The sequence below is a fragment of the Sciurus carolinensis genome, unplaced genomic scaffold (assembly GCF_902686445.1).
Source record: "Sciurus carolinensis unplaced genomic scaffold, mSciCar1.2, whole genome shotgun sequence".
In the NCBI taxonomy this organism is placed as follows: Eukaryota; Metazoa; Chordata; class Mammalia; order Rodentia; family Sciuridae; genus Sciurus; species Sciurus carolinensis.
This window is the reverse complement of record NW_025920136.1, coordinates 1,720,588-1,741,655: the sequence shown is the minus strand read 5'-3', so window position 1 is coordinate 1,741,655 and position 21,068 is coordinate 1,720,588. Positions and strand designations below refer to the sequence as shown.

At 35.4% G+C, this 21,068-nt stretch overlaps 2 long non-coding RNA genes across 2 annotated transcripts in view; both read left to right on the top strand.

Moving 5' to 3' along the window:
• LOC124974178 (uncharacterized) overlaps window positions 1-20,505 on the top strand; it is a 51,823-nt gene extending 31,318 nt beyond the window's left edge. Inside the window, exons 2-3 of the long non-coding RNA XR_007106760.1 lie at window positions 19,147-19,369; window positions 20,410-20,505. This is a non-coding gene — a long non-coding RNA (uncharacterized LOC124974178). The remainder of the gene's footprint in view (window positions 1-19,146; window positions 19,370-20,409) is intronic.
• Window positions 5,510-8,991, top strand: LOC124974179 (uncharacterized). The gene is made up of 3 exons (XR_007106761.1): window positions 5,510-5,872; window positions 7,022-7,073; window positions 8,927-8,991. It is a non-coding gene; the product is annotated as an uncharacterized LOC124974179 (long non-coding RNA).
• Window positions 20,506-21,068: the final 563 nt, after the last annotated feature.

The window sequence follows — 21,068 nt, the reverse complement described above, 5'->3', positions numbered from 1 at the left end:
AATAGGTATACTAGGAATAATCATAATAAGGTTAATAATAAAAAATTCTACAATAAGGCTATTCAGTAGTGTTCAAACATCCTAGTCTTCAGTAGCCTGATGCCTGAGAGGAACTTCATAATACAGTGTCCCAAGAAGGGTGCTTCCCACTAGGGATGGTAGACTCCAGGTCAGGAATAAGCCATGTTAGCAGGCAGAGGCAAACCCATGTGCTTATAGGTGGTCAGCCACAGCACAGACTGCAGACTGGGGTGGGTGTTAGTGCTGGGCTCTGTGGCTGGGCCATGGAATTCCTTCTAATTCTTTCTTCAATGAAAAGTGTTGCATACTTTACTCAAACTGAGTGTGCTCATATGAGCACTGACACCCACCCCAGTCAAGTAACAAAAAGTGACAGAATTGAAACTTATCACATCAAGTATCATATTTACCTCTAAAAATTTGGTCCTCCAGTGATTAAAATGTTGAATGCTGTCTAACATCATGTACATTTCACAAAAGAGATTTAAATACATTTTATTGTGTTCATAGATTTTCTGAGGAATGCAAAATGGGCTACTAACGCACTAATGTAAGATGTTTTAGACATATCCGCTTAAGTGAGCTTGTTATCAGGGAACACTTTTCCTATTTCATCCATCTTGATTTACCCCACCAGTAGCCAGATAAAGAGAGAAACTCAGTTTCATCTGGAGTGTATTAGAAAGTATTCCTTTTGGAAATTATGGTGCAAAATTATAATGGTCTAATTTCTGATTCTCATGATTTCACAAATAGAAACATGGTGACGTGTAAAGGGTGATGATTAAATCTATATGCATCTAATTATTGCCATTATTTTTACCAGGGTGGCTCTGAGCAACATCCAGAGGTGTGTGCTTCCTGTGTATCTGGTGAGTTTCATCCAAAAGCAAAGAAGGGAATAAATAGACATGTGAACTATATGAACCATATATGATTAAAAATACTTTAAAGTGAATGTGCCTTAAATAATGAGCAATAGCATGTTCTAATTATTTAAAGAAGGTACCTATCAAATATCATAAGAAAAATGTAAGAAAATAGGAGGCATAACTATTAGGTTTCAGCCACAGGTTAAATTGGGGGTATTGCTAAAGGAACTGAATTTTGAGTTGCATTTGATATATGCTTCCATCACAGGAAAGTTGGAAATAAGAAAAAGGAGAGAAGAGGGAATGAAGATTGAGAATCTTAACAAGAACAAGGAGTTGAAGAAGGAAAAAATAGTGGAACTCAGTTGAGTGTGGAAAATTCAAGTCATATATGAGAAAGGAAAAGAACAGCATTTTTAAACTGTGGGAAGAATTTTTGGTTCAAGTTCCAAAGATGAGTGAAGGAGATAGTCAAGCTTTCTCACACTTCCTGGTTTAGTCATAGTTGGAAATGAATTGAGGAGAGAAGATCTGATCCCAAAGAGCTAAGTTCATTTACCATAAATGATTAGTAATATATACAATTTAATGATATACAACATGTTCCTACTACCTAGGACAAAAATATAGGGCAGAAACAGCAAATGGAATAATAGGAGTATGAAATGTTATGGGGCATTCCCCAAAAAGATTTCTAAAATTCTCTTTGGAAAGATTACATATACTTTGACATTTTATTTGAGGGTACAGCCTCAGGAGAAATTCAGAGCTACATTCAAATTAACCTACACAAATTTAAAACTGACAAAGTTCACACTAGAAATCTGAAACTGTGAGAAATTATCCCTTCAAGACCATGTTCAAAAGCTCATTCTGACTCAGCAGGTCTTTGAATCTACATGTCCATTAAATTCTAAGGTGATTTCAAATATCCTGTTCACAGAAAACATGTTTTGGAATCAGGTAATGGATGTCCTTTTGGGAAATAAAAAGGAAATGGTATCAGTTTCTACAGTTCAGGACACAAGCAGATCAAGGGCAAGCATAAATCTTTCATTCTGAGAATATTTCTTGGGAATTGGGAAGGACTCAAAAGACAAAGATGAGGAAATTATATAGCTAAGATGAGTTTTCTAAGTTGGCAGGCAAGAAAAAGTGGAGCTAATTCAAACAAAGAATGTAAAATCGAAAGAATCAAGTTCCCAACTGTAAAGGCAAAGAGAAAGGAAAATGATGGAAGACTGAAGCACTTTAGAAAAAATGAGGAAATGGAGATAATGCTATTCACCTCATTTCAGTTTATCTGTCTCAAATCTAAGTGAAACTTTTCCTGGTCCAGAGATGATTCAAACCAGTAGGAACTGGAAGAAGCAGCTACAAATTTCTCCCCTTGATATCTAGTAGGCACCACCATATGTAAGGTGTCAATATGATTCATTCAGATGAGCAACCTAGAATTTTTGAAGCATTGATTTTTAAAGGCAGCTAATATTTTGATTGTTACTGTTGTCAATATTCTCATTAATATTATTGTATTTTTCTATTAGTGCACTGCAGTGAAACCTTGTTCCTAGGTGTGTCAGGAAGGCATAGTTTTACTAGAAAAATTCTGATATATAGGTGGAAAACAACATGGTCAACTAGCCCTCTGATGAAAATATTTGAAAAGCTGCCAAGTTATGTCACACTAGATACATTATTTTAAGCAGAATGCTTTATGTAGTTTATTCCTCAAATAACAACACTGTTCCTTAGTGTATATAAAAATTTCTTTGAAACAATAATTTATTGATATCTGATAATTCTGCAAGCTTCAGAATGCAATTTTTGGTTGCTTTTCTGAACTCTGTTTTCTTGTACATTTTCTTATAGATATGAGCACACCATTTTCACACAAGAGAGGAAAAAGAAACTTGATGCTGGATAAAACAGAGACTCCAAGAAAAGAAGATGCACCACTTTCTCACTTGAGTATAAGCAAACAAAACATGCATATGCATATTTGTAATCCTAAACACATATATCTTAGCTAAATAGTTCAGAAAACTCTCTTCGATAAGCAAATAAGTGTACCTTCCCCTGGAATCGCATCACAATTTGAACTTATTGATTATAAGGCAAATGGGGGACAGAATATGTACTTAAAATTAAATGGATTAAATGATTCTGAAGGACTCAATTGAAATATGTGCTGCCACATTTTAATTCAGCTTTAACATTGAATTCATAAAGAAACTTTTTTCCTCCTCTGAATACAGATCAGTGTGCTCTCCAGCATTCTGCATTTTGACATTGGTATACTTAACCAATGTGTTTGTATTAATGGTCATTGCAAAAATTATTTTACCAATGGAAACTTAACTTCCTATCTAATCAAATCAATACCCTGATTTTTATTTAGTACATTTGAGATTTGTAACTGTATGAAATATCTATGTGATTTAATTAACTCTTTTCCTATAAAATAAATCCATGGTTGCTGGATAACATTCTTTCCAGAAATATTTATGAGTTGTAAATCAAGAACTTACCTGCACCTTGCAATGAAGTGTTTACTCATATGTCTATGACATGTTTTATTTATTTTCTTCTCAATGATGAACAATGAGAGAGAAACTTTTGCCTGCTAAGAATTTGCTCTCCCACAGATCTCTCAGACTCTTGAAGGGTATGTATATTTTTGAATTGCACAAAAGTGTCCATAAGATCCTAAAAGAGTTCTCTCAACATAGGAATACATTGCTATAGGAGAAACTACATGGTAAATGGAAGCAACCTTCACAGTTGCTGCATTTTATTACACAATGCATTTGAAACCTTGAGTTCCAGTTAGGACCAGAATCTCACATTTCTGTATACCAGCTTCTTATTTGTTCCTTTAATTAACTTTCATTCAACACAGGCCAGTGGACATTTTCTATCCTCTGTATTTCTGGAAATACTCCCAGAGTCAGGCTGCAATCAACTCCTAGTGCACTGCTGCAATTCTCATTACACATCACAATTCATATACATGCCCCTCATACCCACCTGCTTGTATCATTGAGGTTGGTCTGACTCTTTGTGCATATACTGCATATGTGACCATCAGCTATATATAGAACATGGATGTACAAGCATCTTGACTTTCCAAAGAATCTTTCATAATAAATATTTGTCCTTACTCTGTATCCTGAACCCTCTCTTGGCCTGGTATGCCTTCTACCTGTTCTCCTTGCCAATCCCTGTACTGACAGACACCTTCCATTTAAACCTGGCCTCAATTGCAGCCTTTCATGCTCTCAGCATTTTCTGTCACTGGTTAAAACCTCACTTTTTTTTCACTTTTGAAGTTGGCATTTATCTGTGCCACTAGAAAGGACTGCATCCCTGACACCATTTTTCTACTCTAGATTTTACCATCTATTCAATTATGGGGAGAGACATGTGGTGTCTCCGCAAGTGTTATTCTGAAGTATTGGACTAGTAAAATTACTCCCAAATGATGTCAATATGTACTGGGTTCAGAGGGGAACACATGTACTTGCATGTACTTGAGAGGCTGAGGCAGCCTTCTGTCAGGTTTCCAGCCACTAAGAAATTTATCGACAACTTTTCTCCAAATATAATTACATGGGTTTAAATTTTCTATGAATCTTTTCTAATGCAAATTTTGTCTCACTCTGTATCTTGCTCCCCTTTTCTGCTTGAGCCATCCTCTGTAAGTACTCCTTCCCAATTCATATACCATCAGATAAACCCATTCCATTTAAAAACTTTTCTATATACATCCTTTCCTACTCTTTGCATTTCCTGCTTCTGGCTGATAACCTCACTTTTGAAGTCTCCATTCATCTTAATCTAGAAAAGACTTCATTCCTCGCATCTTTTGTCTCCTCTAGCTCTTAGCACAAACTCAAATATGAGGGGAAATAAGTAAAATTGTTGACAGTAACATGAAGTAAAATTTGTCCCATCAAGCCCAGGAACCGATAGAGTAGAAAGGAAAAGGAATGTTTACAGGTCCCATGTTTATTACCCAGTATGATAACTGGAAGTATCTGAGATAGCCCTATTGAAACCACAAGCAGGTTCTGACAGGACTAAGAGGCTTAATCATGAAAGTTTCACAAGAAAGTAATGTGTAAAAATTTAAGATAAAGAAAACCAAAGAAATGTATAAAAAAGCAAAAGGAGTGCATTGATATAGATATAAATGTGGCTGGGGAGATAGCTTAGTCTGTAAAGTGCTTGCCTTGCAAGCACAGGGTCCTGGGTTCAATCCCCAGCACCACAAAAAAAAAAAAAAAAAGAAAAAGATATAAATGTGATTACTTTTTTGGGACATTAAAAATGGGGTTAAATGTTTTTTTTAAAATTTAATATTTGAAGGAAGAGATAGTAAACTGTGTGATGTTTCATGTTTCACTGGAAATTGCATATTTTTCCCCTCCAGAATCTTCTTTCACCTTGAGTGGATCAACCTGTGAGTTATTATAGGTCTTGTACATGGTGACACCTAGTGTCTTTAAGTACTGGATCAGTAGAACTATACCCCTAGGTGTACTGGCACACCTGTAATTGCAGGTTCTTGAGAGGCAGACGTAAGCCCTCTCAAGGTGTAAGTCAGGTTGCCAGCAAACCAGGAAATTAACATTCTGTCCCAAATATGAAGACATGGGGTTTGAAATAATTCCTATAGTGCTTGACAGGATACATATGTTCCTGCATAAAATATAAAGGCCCACACACCAGCAATTAAATGTTTCAAATAATGGCTGTATTCACCTAAACTCATGCTTAATTTAAAATTATCATTGGGAAAATAAAATTTTAGAATTATAGTTACTGTTCCTTTTTATTTGGATAAATTTTCTTTAACATTAATATTATAAGGTAGTTTAAGTAAATCTGTGCATGTTTCAGGAGGGTCACACTTGGACATTTCAGCAGCGGAAGTGGAGGAGAGATTCCATGGAACTGGATTTAGTCAGCAACAGGTATGCATACATGACATTTTGAATCCCAGATATCTTCCTTCTTTTGTTTCCAGGAGGTAAATTAGGGCAAATGACACAAACTAATACACTTTGGCCATCCAACATCACAATTTCATATTTAATTGTACAACATTTAAGTGGTCATGAATATGAAAATAGTTTTTGAAATCAAGGTGGATTAAAGATAAACTTTATTCAAGAAATTAGACCAGTACTTTAGAACTCTGTTTTGTTTTGAACTGTGTGACATCCTTAAATGGTGAGAGACAAATTAGAGACTGAGAAGTAATCAGTTGACACCAGGAAGAAACATAAATGTAATGACCAATGAATACATTCATGTAAAATCATCTTCATTTCCAAAGGATCACCACTGAATTTTACATTATCTGCCATACATGCCATAGTTAAAGAAATCATATTCCAAGATTTCCAGAGTCTTGATTGAAGAAGAGAAAAATGCAAAACAGACACATATCTTCTTGTTAAGAGAACCAAAATCATTCAGGATACATACTTTACTGATAATTTACAAAAAAAATATGACGTTTACGTTCTTTCCCTTTAAGAATGCAAAAGAATTACTAAACATATTTAACTTACCTTTTTACATGATGATAGACTAAAGTTGGGATGTTAGACAATTGTTGGGATGTTATGAAATATTGGAGGTGTCATTTTTCCTCCTGGCTCTCATGTTGTATGTGTCAACCAGTGGAGTATTTGCATGCCTTTGAATGGATTTCTCTTCCACAGCTACATGTGGATTCTTGTAATAATCAGGTTTGTCATGGGGATGGATCTGATGCACTGTTTATATCTGAGCATACACATGCTGGTTTTATTCAGTATCTCTACAAGGAGAAAGAATACACTCGAACAATGATCACAGCTTACAGAAAAATATTTACTATGTATAAATAAAATATATTAAATGATCTCAAGAACACCACAAAATAAGGGACTGAGTGGGTAAGCTCAGCTTCATCAAGACTGCATACGCTTGTGTCTCCTGTGCAAACTATTGTTGCACATAATTTAATGTTCTTATTTCCAATTCCAATGATTTCACATATATGAGAATGGTGATGTCCAAAGAGTGATGATGAAATCTACATGCAAGTAATTATCACTATTATTGCTTTCCAGTGTGACTCTGAGCAACATGCAGAGGTGTGTGCTTTTTGTGGACATGCAGAAGGTAAGAACTACATAGGATTCAAAGTATTTTGCAGAGAATATTACCAAAAATATGGGCACTAGTATATAGTAAATGTTCAAAGAGTTTATCTGTTACCTAGCTATTGAACAAAAGGGAAGGTAAGGAGTGGCATAACATATTAGGTTTTAGCCACAGGTTTAATTGTGGGTATTGCTAAAGAAGAGAACGGTGAATTTCCTTTAAGATATGCTTTTATCTCAGGTAAATTGGAAATAAGAAAAGGAGAGAAAAAAGAGAGTAGGAAGACTGAGAACTGCAGTAAGTATACAGAGTCAAAAAGGAAAAAGAATCTGTGGTTCTCAGGAGAGGTTGGGAAATTCAAGCCCCACATGAGAAAGGAAAGGAGCAGTTTTTTCACACTGTGGGAAGAACTTGTGAATTTCAAGTTCTCAAGATGAATGAAAGGGAATATAGTTCTGTCCCAAACTTGGTGAGTTTTTCACAGTTGGAAATGGATTGAGGAATGAAGACCTGATCCACAAAGCTAAGTTCTTTGGCCAACAATGAGTGGGAATATATAAAATTTAATGATTGCAACCTGGTGCCACTCTCTATGACAAAAAAATATATGGCAGAAATAGCAAGTGGAAAATTAGAAAAATATATGAGTAGTCAAGGGGAATCCCCCAAATCCACAGGTATCTAAAATTCACTTTGGAAAGATTACAGATCCTTCAAAATTTAATTTGAGGGAACCTCCAAGGAAGGAATCCAGAGCTGCATTCTCAATAACATAGATTAATTGGAAGCTGACAAATTTCATACTGGAACTGTGGACTGGAATCATCTCTGGAGACCATGTTCCAAAGCTTCTGACCCAGCAGGTCCTGGCTTCAACATGTCCATTACATTCTAAGGTTATTCCATTGATCTTGGTCTACAGAAATCACCATTTGTTGCCAGAGAATTGATGTCCTTTTGGGAAATACACAAGAATATCTCCTGGTTCCTACAGTTCAGGACACAAACACATCAAGTACAAGCATAAATCTGACTTTCATTGTGAGCAGGTCTCTTGAGAACTGAGAGTGACTCAGAAGATAAGATGGCAAAAGTATATGACTAAGCTATATTTGTTAGTTTGGCAGGCAAGAAGGACTGGCAAAAAGCCATACAAAGAATGAAAGGTGCAAAGACACAAACTCCCACCTCAGATTTTCCTTTGGAAAACCTGAAGGGGAGGGGAAATGATAGAGGAACCAGGAATTATGATGAAATGGAGAAAATGTTCCTCAGCTCTTTTCACTTTGTCTGCTTTCAAATGCAAATCTGGTGCAGAGTTGATTGTTACCCATGGGGACTGCAAGAATCAGGGCAACCCACCACTCCCAGTTTGTCCCCTCCTTATATAGTAGGCACCACAGTGTGTGAGGATTCCATATGTGTTATTGAGGTGAGCAAACTTGGATTTTTGAAGCATTTGTTGTTTAAAAGAAGGCTAATTTTCCTTTGGTACTCTTCTTATAATTATCATTAATTGTTTTATTTCCATCAGTACTTGATTGGTGTGCTGTTGGAAAACCAAATCTTTGGCATGCCAGAATAACAGGATATTAGTGAGATATCTTTGGAACTCAAGAAAGCAAATGTTGTGATCACCTGAGAGACTTGAACAAATACATGAAATACCACTCCAGATTCATTTTTAACCAGAAGCCAATAAGCAGGTTATTCCTAAAACACCATCACTGTTACTCTTAGTGAATTTACCATTTACTATGAAATATAAGAGTTTATTTTTATCTGATAATTCTGCAAGCTTTCAGAACACTTTTTTTTTTTTGGACTGCTTTTCTGAACTCTTTATGCATTATCAAACTGTTTTTTCACAGATATGGGACCACACACTTCACATAAAAGAGCAACAAGAAACTTGATGGTAGTGAAACGAGGCGACACAGGAAAAGGAAATGAATCTGTTGCCAGCATGGATATGAACAAAGACAAACAACCGAATGTGTATTAGCATTTATTCTAAACACATATCTAAACTGAGTAGCTCAGAAAACTGTCTCAGGTGAATAAACAAGTGAATCTTCCCCTGGAATGTCATCACAACTTTGGACTTAGTAATTACAAGGCAAATGACAAACAGGAAATGTACTTATCATAAAATAGATTAAATGATTCTGAGGAGATTCCCTCAAGATGTCAGCTGCCACATTTTCATACTCCTTTGACATTGATCTTCTCTGAGTCCCTCTTTCCTCCTCTGAATACAGATCACTCTTCTCTCCAGCATTCTCTATCTTGCCATTGGTATGTATGCTAATATCTTTGTGTTAATGGTCATTGCAGGCTGTTTTTGAACCATTGGATACTTCTCTGCAAATTTTTCAAAACGTCTCTGCCTGACTCTGATTCAGAACTTTTGAGTCTTGTGGATTTTTTCAACACATATATAATTTATTTATTGCTTTTCTATAAATTGTATCTCTTATTTAGTAAAGAACTTTCTATCCAGAAATTTTCTAAAGTTATAAATCGAGAATATCCTTGCATAGAGCAAAGAAATGTTTGCTCATATTTCTTTGTCATATTTTGTTTGTTTATCTTCTCAATGGTGAGCAATGAGGGAGATCCTCTTGCATGCTAATCAGTTGTTCTCCCACTGAGCCTCTCCCACAGATCTAATTCTCATGTGTGTTGTTAATGTGCAAGTTGCAAAAGAGTGCTCCCTATGATCCTAAATGAATTTTCTCAACATAGAAAGATATTGCCCTAGAAGAAACTAGATGTTAAATGACAGCAACATTCACAATTGCTCCATTTTTTTAACATGATAAAGTGGAATCTTTGAGATATGATCAGGAGAAGCATCTCACATTCCTGTAGCCCAGATTCTTTTTTTGTTCTTTAATTAGACTTTATTCTATACTGGTCACTGAAAGTTTTCTATTCTCTGTATTTTGGAAACATTCCCTCCAATAAATCTAGCATCTACTTCATAGATTACTGATTCCTTCTCATTGTTTGTCACCATTCATTCATATGGTCTTGATGTCTACCTGCTGGTAGTATTTAGGATGATCCTGGTCTCATGATTTTACTGCATATAGTACCATCAGGTCTGTTTGGAACATGAACGTTTCTGCACCTTCACTTCTATAGGTAATTTCATAGTGAAAATTCTGCCTCATTTGTATTTTTATCCCTCTCTCTCTGTCTACAATATCCTCTCTCAATTCTCCTTGTCATTCCCTATATAAATGGACTCTGCCCATTTTAACCTTGTCTCTGTGCATCCTTTCATGGTTTCAGCATTCCTTGTCACTGGCTGACCACCTCACTATTGAAGTATCCATACATGTTAATCTCTATAAAAAAGTGCATCCCTGTCTCCTTGCATCACCACTGGCTCAGTACAAATAAATTATGAGTAGAGACAGTGTCTCCCAAGTGGTTTTCTGAATTATTGTTTCAGTAAAATTACTTCTCAGTGATATCAGTATGTCCTTGGTTCAGAGGAACACACCTGTAGTTTTAACTCCCTTAGGGTTGAGACAGTCTCCTCTGAAGTTTCCAGCCAAGTAGGGAATTTACAGACACTCTTTCTTCAAATACAAATGAGTAGTTTTTGAAAGAATAGCTACCAAACTTGCAAAGGAAACACATGTCTCTGGGTAAATATACAACAATAAAAAATTCAAATATTAGATGTAATCACCTAAAACCTTAATTTAAATCTTTAACATTCATTAAAATTTTTCTATGCTCTATATTTCTGGAAACATTATCTTCAACCAGGAATGCATCAACATCATAGATCATTGATGTCTTCTCATTATTCATCCATTCATGCACATGGCCTGATGTCCACCTGCTTGTAGCATTGAGGTTGATCCTGCTCTTCATGCATATGTTGCACCATCAGCTCTCATTGGCACTTGGATGTCCAAGTATCTTACAATTCCTATGAATCTTTCTTAATACAAATTGTGCCTCACTCTGCATCTTGTTTATTCTCTCCCTACTCCATCCTCTGGAAATTTGTTTTCCAATCCCCATATCATCAGATAAAAATATTGCATTTAAAAACTTTTCTGTGCACAGGCTTTCATTCTCTCAGCATTTCCTGTCTCTGGCTGATAACCTCACTTTTGAAAGCTCCATTCATCTCCATCTAGAACAGAATCATCCCTGGCACCTTTTACCTTCTCTACTCTTCCCACAAACTCAAATATGAGGGGAAAGAAATAAAACTCTTGAAAGAAACATGATGTAAAATTGATCCCCTCAAGTCCAGAAAATGATGGACTAGACAGAAAAAGGAATATTTACAAGTCCTATGTTTATCATTCAGTATGGAACCTGGAAAATGTCTGAGGTAACCCTAGGGAAAATACAAGCAAATTATACCCAGAATGATGGACAGAATCATGGAAGATTAACAAGACTGATTACTAGTAGAAAAAAAGACAATCTAAGGAATGTAGGAATAAACAACATGGATTTCATTTATAATGTCATAAATGTGATCATTTATTTGGGACACCAAATGTGATGTCCAACATTTTTAAAGTTTAATGTTTGAATGAAGAAATAGTAAACTGTGTGATGTTACTTTGTTCCCTTGAAATTAACTTTTTTTTTGAGCAATTTTTTTCACCTTGAGCAGATCGACCTGTGAGTTATTTTAGATTGTATACATGGTGACACCTAGTGTCTGCCAATGGTGTTCTGAAGTATTGGATCAGTAATGCTGCACCTCAATGATGTCTATATATACTGGATTCAAAGGGGTATACCTGTAATTGCAGATGCTTGAGAGGCAGAGACAAACCTGTCAGGTTGCCAGCAAACCTGGGAATTTAAAGATCCTCTGTCTCCAAATATGAAGATATGAGGTTGAAATCACTTCTTTTGTATTTGCCAAGGATACACATTCAGTACATAAAATACACAGACCCACATACATATACTAATAAAATATTTCAAATAATAGTTATATTATCCTAAAATTGTGTTTAATTTATTTATTTATATGTTTATTTTAATTTATTTTTATTGTAAACAAATGGGATACGTGTTGTTTCTGTTTGTACATGGAGTAACAGCATACCATTTGCATAATCATACATTTACATAGGGTAATGATGTTTGGTTTATTCTGTTATTTTTTCCTTCCCCTCCCACCCCTCCCACTGCTCTTTTCCCTCTACACAGACCCTCCTTCCTCCATTCTTGCGCCCCTCCCACCCCCCATTATGTGTCATCAGCCACTTATCAGTGAGATCATTCATCCTTTGGTTTTTTGAGATTGGCTTATCTAACAGCATGATATTCTCCAATTTCATCCATTTGCCTGCAAATGTCATAATTTTATTATTCTTTATAGCTGAGTAATATTCCATTGTGTGTATATATATCACAGTTTCTTTATCCACTCATCCATTGAAGGACATCTAAGTTGGTTCCACAATCTGGCTATTGTGAATCGAACAGCTGGGAACATTGATGTGGCTGTATCTCTGTAGTATGCTGATTTAAAGTCCTTTGGGTACAGGCCGATGAGTGGGATAGCTGGGTCCAAAGGTGGGTCCATTCCAAGTTTTCTAAGGAATCTCCACACTGCCTTCCAGAGTGGCTGCACTAATTTGCAGCCCCACCAGCAATGTATGAGTGTACCTTTTTCCCCACATCCTCTCCAACACCTGTCGTTGCTTGTATTCTTGATAATCACCATTCTAATTGGGGTGAGATGGAATCTTAGTGTAGTTTTGATTTGCATTTCTCTTATTACTAAAGATGGTGAACATTTTTTCATATGTTTGTTGATTGCTTATAGATTTTCTTCTGTGAAGTGTCTGTTCATATCCTTAGCCCATTTGTTGATTGGATTATTTGTATTGTTGCTGTAGAGTTTTTTGAGTTCTTTATATATTCTGGAAATTAGTGCTCTATCTGAAGTATGAGTGGCAAAGATATTCTCCCACTCTGTAGGCTCTCTCTTTGAATTGCTGATAGTTTCCTTTGATGAGAGGAAGCTATTTAGTTTGAATCTATCCCAGTTATTGATTCTTGCTTTTATTTCTTGTGCTATGGGCACAAGAAGTGTTAAGGAAGTCTGATCCTAAGCTAATAAGTTGAAGATTTGGACCTTCTTTTTCTTGTAAAAGATGCAGGGTCTCTGGTCTGATTTCAAGGTCCTTGATCCATTGTGAGTTGATTTTTGTGCAGGGTGAGAGATAGGGGTTTAGTTTCATTCTGTTGCATATAGATTTCCAGTTTTCCAGCACCATTTGTTGAAGAGGCTATCTTTTCTCCATTGCATATTTTTGCCACCTTTTTCTAGTATGAGAACATTGTATTTATTTGGGTTTGTGACCATGTCCTCTATTCTGTACCACTGATCTACCTATCTGTTTTGGTGCCAATACCATGCTGTTTTTTTTGTTACTATTGCTTAGTAGTATAGTTGAAGGTCTGTTATTGTGATACCCCTGCTTTATTTTTGCTGTTAAGGATTGCTTTAGCTCTTCTGGTTTCTTATTCTTCCAGATAAATTTCATGACTGCTTCCTCTATTTCTGTAAGGTACATCATTGGAATTTTAATTGGAATTGCATTGAATCTGTATAACACTTTTGGAACTATGGCCATTTTTACAATATTAATTCTGCGTATCCAAGAACATAGGCGATCTTTCCATCTTCTAAGGTCTTCTTCAATTTCTTTCTTCAATGTTTTGCAGTTTTCATTGTAGAGATCTTTTACCTCTTTAGTTAGATTGTTCCCAAGTATTTTATTTTTTTTAGGCTATTGTAAATGGAGTTGTTTTCCTCATTTCCCTTTCAAATGTTTCATCACTTGCATATAAAAATGCTTTAGATTTATGTGTTTTGATTTTATAGCCTGCTATTTTGCTGAATTCATTGATGAGGTCTACAGGTTTTCTGGAGGAGTTTTTTGGATCCTCTAAGTATAGAATCATGTCATCAGCAAATAGTGACATTTTAAGTTCCTCTTTTAATATTCATATCCTTTAATTTCTTTAGTCTGTCTGATTGCTCTGGCTAGAGTTTCGAGGACAATGTTGAATAGAAGTGGTGAAAGAGGACATCCCTGTCTTGTTCCAGTTTTTAAAGGGAATGGTTTCAGTTTTTCTCCATTAAGAATGATGTTGGCCATGGGCTTAGCATAAATAGCCTTTACAATATTCAGGTATGTTCCTATTATCCCTATTTTTTCTAGTGATTTGAGCATGAAGGGGTGTTATATTTCATCAAACACTTTTTCTGTGTCAATGAAAATAACCATGTGATTCTTATCCTTAAGTCTGTTGACATGATGGATTGCATTTATTGATTTTTGGTTGTTAATCCATCCTTGCATTCCAGGGATGAACCCCACTGGATCGTGGTGCATGATTTTCTTAATGTGTTTTTGGATATGGTTTGGCAATATTTTGTTAAGGGTCTTTGCATCTATATTCATCAAGGTTATTGGTCTAAAATTTTCTCTCCTAGATGTGTCTTTTCCTGGTTTGAGTATGAGGGTGATATTAGCTTCATAGAATGAGTTTGTTAGGGTACCCTCCTTTTCTATTTCCTGGAATAATTTGAGAAGTATTGGAAGGAATTCTTCTTTGAAGGTCTTCTAGAACTCGGCTGAGAATCCTTCTGGCCCTGGGCTTTTCTTGGATGGTAGGTCTTTAATGACTTCTTCTATTTCATTGCTTGATATTGATCTGTTTAAATTGTGTATGTCCTCCTGGTTCAGTTTGGGAGGAGCATATGTCTCTAGAAATTTGTGTCTTCGGTAGTTTCTATTTTGTTGGAATACAGATTTTCAAAGTAGTTTCTCATTATGTTATGTTTCACAGTGGTGTGTGTCGTGATATTTCCTTTTTCATCACGAATTTTTGTAATTTGAGTTTTCTCTCTCCTTCTCTTTGTTAGGGTTGCTAAGGGTTTGTGTATTTTGTTTACTTTCTCCATGAACCAACTTTTTGTTTTGTCAATTTTTTGAATTGTTTCTTTTCTTTCAGTTTCATTGATTTCAGCTCTGATTTTAATTATTTCCTATCTCCTACTACTTTTGCTGTTATTCCGTTCTACTTTTTCTAGGGCTTTGAGCTATATAGTTAGGTCATTTAGTTGTTGACTTTTCATTCTTTTCTGGAATGTGCTCCATGAAATGAATTTTTCTCTTAGTACTGCTTTCATAGTGTCCCAGAGATTTTGATATGTTGTGTCATACTTCTCATTGACCTCTAAGATATTTTTTTATCTCCTCCCTGATATTTTCTGTTATTCATGTTGAATTCAATAGCATATTATTTAGGCCCCAGGTGTTGGAATAATTTCTGTTTTTTATTTTGTCATTGATTTCTACTCTCAGTCCATTATGATCTGATAGAACACAAGGCAGTATCTCTATTTTTTTTGCATTTCCTAAGGGCTGCTTTGTGGCATAATATATTGTCTATTTTCGAGAAGATTCCATGTGCTGTTGAAAAGAAAGTGAATCTGCTCATTGATGGATGGAATATTCTATACATGTCTATTAAGTCTAGGATATTGATTGTGGTATTGTGTTCTATGGTTTCCTTTGTTGGTTTTTGTTTGGAAGATCTATCTAGTGGTGACAGCAGTGTGTTAAAATCACCCAGAATTATTGTGTTGTGGTCTATTTGATTCCTGAAATTGAGAAGGATTTGTTTGATGTACAAGGATGCACCATTGTTTGGGGCATAAATATTTACTATCATTATGTCTTCCTGATTTATGGTTCCCTTAAGCAGTATGAAATGTCATTCTTTATCCCTTTTGACTAACTTTGGCTTGAAGTCCACTTTATCTGATATAAGGATGGAAACCCCCACTTTTTTAATGAGTCCAAGTGTGTGGTTGGTTTTTTCCCATCCTTTCACCTTTAGTCTGTGGATGTCTTTTTCTATGAGATGAGTCTCTTGCTGGCAGCATATTGTTGGGATCTTTCTTTTTAATCCATTCTGCCAGTCTATGTCCTTTGATTGATGAGTTTAGGCCATTAACTTTCAGGGTCATTATTGAGATATGATTTGTGTTCCCAGTCATTTGGGCTTATTTTCGGCTTTTAATTTGGTTCGGTGTCTCCTTTGAGTGTTTTTCTCTAGGTAGTTTCTCCCTTTGCTGACCTCCATTGTTGTTTTTCATTTCCTTCTCATGGAATATTTTGTTGAGAACATTCTGTAGCATAGGCTTTCTATTTATAAATTCTTTTTACTTTTGTTTATCATGGAAGCATTTTATTTCATCTTCAAATCTGAAGGTAAGTTTTGCTGGGTATAGTATTCTTGGTTGGCAACGATGTTCTTTCAGAGCTTGAAATATGTTGTTCCAGGCCTGTCTAGCTTTTAGAGTCTGGACTGAGAAGTCTGCTACTATTTGTATTGGCTTTCCCCTATATGTAATCTGATGCTTTTCTCTCATGGCCTTCAAAATCCTATCTTTATTTTGAATGTTAGGCATTTTCATTATAATGAGCCTTGGTGTGGATCTGTTGTGATTTTGTGCATTTGGTGTTCTGTAAGCCTCTTCTATTTGATTTTCCATTTCATTCTTCAGGTTTGGGAAATTTTCTGATATTATTTCATGGAATAGTTATTTATTCCTTCGGTTTCTATCTCTGTGACTTCCTCAATCCCAATAATTCCTAAATTTGGTCTTTTCATGATGTCCCATAGTTCTTGGAGATTCTGTTCATGATTTCTTACCATCTTCTCTGTTTGGGCAACTTTATTATCAAGATTCAATATTTTGTCTTCATTGTCTGAGGTTCTATTTTCCAAGTGGTCTAGTCTTTTGGTGATGCTTTCTTTTGAGTTTTTTACTTGGTTTACTGTTTCCTTCATTTCAAGGACTTCCTTTTTTTAATATATAATCTCTATCTCTTTGTTGAAATGACCTTTTGCTTCTTGCAGTTGCTCTTTCAGTTTTATGTTATCATTCATTGCCTTCATTTGCTCTGTTATCTCATCCTTTGCTTTGTGGATAATAGAAAGGGTGAGAGTGCCATCAAAAGAAATTGGATGTTAGCATTCAAAAAAGGGAGAAAGAGACTCTGAGGGAAAATGTAAATAAAAGGAAATGATTGCAAGAAAGGTAAAGAAATAAAAACTTAAAATTTTTCAATAAGAAAAAAAAAAGAAAATCTACAGTACAACAGTCATATAATAATGAAACCTCCCAGAATTCAGAGACCTGATGCATGAGAAGTACCTGACAATGAGCTTCAATCCTCCAGCAGGCATCTCAGGATGGGATTTGCCCCACCTAATTATCAGAGCTATGGCTTCCAGGATTATCCAAGATGGCCGCTCTGGCTTCGAAATGTGTTGGCAAATGGGGAGCTGCAACTCAGGGTGTGGAGGTTGTCAGCTGGAGGTCCTGGCGGTGAGGTGTTGTTGGTCAGGCAGGTGTCCTGGAGGTCGGGTGTGTTTGGTGTGGTTGTTGGAACCTGGAGACCGGGTGTAATCAGTAGGTCTGGGGTCCCAGGGATAGGGCACAGTCAGTTGGTCTGGGGGTCCTGGCGGCAGGGAGCAGTCAACGTGAGGGCCCCAGAGGCAGGGAGCCATTGGTCCGGCTGAGGGATCCTGGAGACAGGGCTCAGTCTAGCCAGGGGTCCTACGGGACCTGGCTGTTGTCTCAAAATGGTGGTAGCCACGTGTAATCAAACCTGCAGGTACTATAACAGCGGACTTGCAGGCAACAGCAGGCAGCTGGTGCTCCACTGGCAGTCGACGATCAGTTTGCTGACTGTTGTCAGATGATTGGGAAGTGAACCTCATGTGTTGGGTGATGGATAGGTGTAAGGCAGGTGATGGACAGGCAAGAGTGAGACCTCATCTGCTCTTGAAGTGGTCTTTGCTCAACAGGAACTAAAGCAGAAGACCAATCAGCAAAAACAGCTCAAACCCATTACATCCAAGGCTGCTTGAGGGTGCCTCGTGCAAAAGGCTTAATTTATTTTTTATTTTAATTTTTTTTCAATTTTACAAACTGCGTTTTGATTCAGTGTACATAAATGGGGTTCATTTCTATGGTTATACATGATGTAGATTCACACCATTCATGTAAGCATACATGTACATAGGGTAATGATGTCTTTCCACCATCTTTCTTATGCCCACCCCTCCCACCTCTCATTTCCCTCTATATAATCCAATATTCCTCCATTCATCCCTTACCCCCCACCCCCATTATGTATCATATTCCACTTATCAGGGAAAACATTTGGACTTTGGTTTTTTGGGATTGGCTTGTTTCATTTTCTATGATAAGCTTAATTTAGAGCTATCTTTTGAAAAATAATATGTTAGAATTATAGCTACTATTCCCTTTTGTTTGGATAAATTGTCATTCACACTATATTTTTAGTTATTTTAAGTATATCTGTGCATTTTTCAGCAGAGTCACTGTTGGACATGTCATCAAAGGAAGAGAAGGAGATATTTTATTGAGAGAAATAGAGCCCAAATCAAGTAAAGGTGCATGAAGCACACTGAATCTTTAGAGTAGAAAAGAAATTTGTCAAAATTTTGGATAAAAACATTTCAGAGAAGGAACAGGGTGTTCACAATAAAGGTGTAAAAAATATTACTCATTTTGGAAACCATTAATGATGAAAAGAAGTTGCTTAAAAGTTATTTTTTTGGGGGTAGAAAATAGTGAATAGTGTGAATTTCCATTTTTATGTATTTTTAAATTTTGTGTATGAGAATTTTCCATTTATATTGTCTAGGATTTTGGATGAATCTTTGAGGCATTTCTTTGCATTGAACCTGGTGACATCCTCTTTCCCTGACAAGTGGATTTATTAAGTTTTGGGTAATCAAAAGTATTACCTAAAGAAGATAAGATTTATTGTGCACAATGGAGCACATCCACAAGACTTCAAGCTGAACAAGAGAAGGGGTCTTATACCCTCTCTTTGATCTGTAGAACATAGTACACACATTTTAGGCACTCTACATCTTTTTTGGCATATGAATAATGCTTTGTAAAAATATATAGTCAATCGTATATTTAATTTACTCACATATCTTTTTTGTTTCCTTCCTGATATAGATTCTATTATCCAATTGAGACAACTGAATGCAGATTCTTCATTTCACATAATAACAAAACTTAAAAATATTCACTGCTCACAATGTTCACTACATGTAGAAAAAATGGCAAAACTGGAAAGTGAGCTTTGCAAACTTAGAAAGGAGTATTCTGGAAAAAAAATAGTGATATCAAAAGTTACACAGGAAAATGTAGTTTTAAAAGAAGAACTCCAAAATTTGAGGTATGTGTAAGGTAGAACTCTTTCATTTATACTATTGGTCCTTGGGGGAACATTTGTAACTGCTGACTTATTTCTTGGCATTTTGCAAGAGAGAAAACATTTTAATCATGTGAAATATAAAATTCTAATGAATAAGATAACACTGTTAATCATCATTACTTCTAAAAATTAAATGAATATTCTTCCCAATCACAGTTTAATGGGTGTACAGACTCCTATCTTATAGGAATTTATTTATTTATATAAGTTTTTGAGACACTAGGTTGCGTAGGGCCTTGTTAAGTTGCTAAGGATAGTCTTTCAACTTGAGATACTCTTGCCTCAGCTTCCTTAGTTGCTGAAATTAGAGACCTGTGCCACCAAACCTGACTAGGAATCTATTTATATAACAATTAGAAATTTGGATTTTTAAAAAATTTATACTTTTGCTTTTTATAGTACAATCTTTCAATGAATGCTATTTAGAAAAATTTTCTCTATATATTTTACTCTGAATATATTTTCAGTGTAGAATTACTTGATTAGAGAAATTTTTTAAAAGATATTTGATCAAGATTTCTAAATTGCTGTCAAGAAAGCTTATGTTGATTTAAATTTACCTCAAAGATAATGAAATGGGCATTTTTCACTGCCCAGAAACATGTTTTTAAACATTTATAGTTTGTATTCTGATGTTTGGGATCAAACTCAAGGGTTAGTTAAGCTAAGTAGATATGCAAATGCTGAGCTAGACCCTGAGCTAGTTTTAAGGTTAGCTTCCATTTAAAAATTAAATGGAAAGTGATTACTGATTATTTTATTCAAATTCACTCTAGTTTATAAATAAAATTTCTTCTTTCTTTATTGAAAAAATTCATACTGTTAATTATTGGATTGAATATTAGTTTTGGTCTTGTCCCAAAGGGGATTTTGAGTTGTTTATAAAATACATAATGCTCAACAAGGTAAGTCAAAAGTGCTACCGTAAAATAAACATAAAAAGTTGAATAAAGTTACTTTTATCTGGAAAAGAAAATTTAAAGATAAACATTTTGTTATAGATGGGCCTTAGAAAAAGAGAAGTAATGATTGTCTGTTATTTGAACAAAATAAGGACCAATTAAAAGAAAAATAAAATGAATATAATAAAGAAGTGATAAAGAAACTTGAAATATCTGTTACAAAATCTGACGCAGAATTAAGTACTAGAAGAAATACGTTTGATCAGGTAAATGAGCTTTCAGTAAAGTTTCAATTTTTTTATTTTATTTCAATGAACTTATTTATAATATTCCTTTAGCATACTCTATGAAGCCATGTTTCACTTCATGATGGAGATATGATCTGAGACATATGCTGTTTGGCAATTTCACCAACATGAAATCTCCATGTGTGTACTTCCACAATTCAGACATCTCCCACAATGCCAGGCATTATGAACTTCCAGTATCTCCATTGTATATACAGTGCATTTTCCCCCACAGGTATGAGATTATTATTTTGGTTTAAAACAAAATGTTATCTCACCCTATAATTAAGTGATGACATTTGTGGCAAAATTAATTATTACACATTTTGGCATCTAGTAGATGTTCAGCATTTGTTTCCTGAATGAAAATGTTAGGTTTAATCACTGACATAAATATCAATTTGAGGCTTTTTATGATAAGATACAGAGTAAATAGATATGAAACTAGTTAAATGTTTAATTATTACCTCA